At 45.8% G+C, this 2,249-nt stretch overlaps 1 pseudogene; it reads right to left on the bottom strand.

The window, feature by feature from the left end:
- Positions 1–3: 3 nt before the first annotated feature.
- LOC101589023 lies at positions 4–871 on the bottom strand (annotated as a pseudogene).
- Between the last annotated feature and the right edge of the window lie 1,378 nt (positions 872–2,249).

Below are 2,249 nucleotides of genomic sequence, written 5' to 3'. Positions count from 1 at the left end.
AACGTGTCTTCAACTGCCTCCAGAGAGTATCTGGTTTCCTCCTTCCTTTGACCTGCACACTGGTAGGCTCTGTTGATCTCACTAGCTGCCCAGCTCACACACTTCATGGTGTCCTTCTTCATTTTTTTGCTTGCTCTTGGATTAGACGCAATATGACTCGCAGACATGTAAAGCCCAAACAAAGCTCTCACGTTCCTGTTGTTCAGTTTCAATGCCTGTGCAAGACACTTCCTTAATCCTTCCGGGTTCTCAAGTCTGCCCTGGGTGCATTTAACCTCCACATACTGAAGGCAATGCAGGTGGTTGTGGGGATTTGTCATGATGAGCTCCTTCAGGCAGAAGGCTGCTTTTGTATAGTCGTGCTCATTGATATTGAGTTCTCCGAGCTCATGCCAGGCTGCCTGGGCACCAACAAACTGCTCCAGATACTCGTTCAGCTCCCGAATGGCTTCCACGTTCTTATCCTGGGCTTTGCAAATGGCAATCTTACGCTTTCTTGCAGCAGTAGTAGTTGGATCTTCCTGCAAAATTGGATCATACAGCTGTATAGCATCATCATAGCTTTCCAGGGCTTCAAATCTCATGCCGTTATTCGCTTGACTCTGTGGCTGCCAAGGAACTGTCTTCTCAACTCCTGGAGACAAAACAATGCCAAGTCATCCCACCCATAGTCCAGGGCTGCAATCATCACCTGCTCAGATATAATCCAAATATCATCTCCAAGCTTAGAAGCATACTCATTGATTCTTCTCCAACTTCTACAAATTGTTCACTATTTTTTGAGTTTACTTCTTTCCATTTTCTCATTTTATCTCTCATTTCTTCCCAAGTGACATCGTGGAACTCTGAGACCTTCGCCATTTTCCCGGAACTCAGAGTTGCCACTCTGAGGGCCATACTCTGTTTTTGTATTAAAGATCTAAGGGGGAACATTAGACATTGTGTGTCTCAGAAATTTCTAGAAATTTGCCCTATGCAGAATAGTGTGCCAAGTCCTGCATGAACCTTTATGCTAAGCTGCAGATCATGGGTTAAGGTAAAGCACCACCTGATATTTTAAAAGTGCTCCTTCCCTTGCTATACAGGTGATACCAAATTTTCTCTCAGTTTATCTCTAAGATACAGGCCACCTGTGACCAGCTGCAAAATCTGAGGATTACTTGGAGGGGCATCTGGCAAGTGGTGTTCAGAAACACAGGTCCCACTTTTATACCAGTGTCCTGTCCAACACTTGTCACAGTGCCCCTCAGTGGGAGGTGGAACCTGGAACAGGTAAAAATGGCATCTCAGAATCCATGGTCTCAGAACAATCATCTGTCCTGTCCAATAGACTGATAATAACGATCTGTCCAAAAGACATCCAGCAGCTACAGTGACCTCAAGTGCATTTGGTGAAACTGGACCTGATGGCAAGATTCTAGTCTTATTTAATTGACTAACAACAATCTTGGTGTCAAATTTAGAAGGTTTGAATCTTGTCCCTTATATCATCAGTCTCCACAGCAATGTGAAGAGCTCAGCACCACTCAGGGTGGCGCCTTTTAGGGTGTGAGTGCCGCAGGGGAGAACAAGCACTTGTCCCTTGTGCTGTGTGCCAGATGATGCGATTAACATCTGCACACACCACACAACCCTGGCAGCTTGCAAGCTCACAAGATGGATTTGTTTTTAAGTTTTTCTATCACATTTTTGTTAAATAAATGTTATCTTTTAGAAGAGTTTAGCATTTGTAGAAAAGTTACAAGGAGATTCCCTTGTCCTGTGAATACTACAATCCATATTTCTGATATTTTTTAAATGTATTTGGTAGAGGGTCTCACTCTGCACCTTGGACCCTTAGTAATTCTCCTGTTTTCAGCCTCCCCCAGTGCTGTGATTACAGGCGTGACCACCACATCCGGTCCAGTGCCTGGCTCAGTGCACCCAGGGGCAGGGCTGGTAGAGGACGTGGGGCTGGGGATCAAGCCCCAGTCCCTCTGCTTGCCTAAGCAGGCATTTATTCTGCTAATGATCATCCTTAGCTCATTATTATTTTTTAACTTTCTGCTAAGCTCTGTTCCTGAGGGCCTCAGTCCTTCTTGGCAGCTGCCTTTCTCATTGTGGCCAGCACGTCGCTCAGCTCCTCATGCTTCCTCTTAGCGCCAATGTGCGTGCCCACCCTTTTCTTGATGAACTTGAGGCCACGTTTGTTCTTGGACACCATGAGCAGCTCCATGGCACGCTGCTCATAAGAGATGCAGCCCCACGTC

This window comes from Octodon degus, unplaced genomic scaffold, assembly GCF_000260255.1.
Source record: "Octodon degus isolate 3935 unplaced genomic scaffold, OctDeg1.0 scaffold00753, whole genome shotgun sequence".
In the NCBI taxonomy this organism is placed as follows: domain Eukaryota; kingdom Metazoa; phylum Chordata; class Mammalia; order Rodentia; family Octodontidae; genus Octodon; species Octodon degus.
Note: the sequence above shows the minus strand (reverse complement) of the source record. Positions and strands in the feature narration are given on the sequence as shown.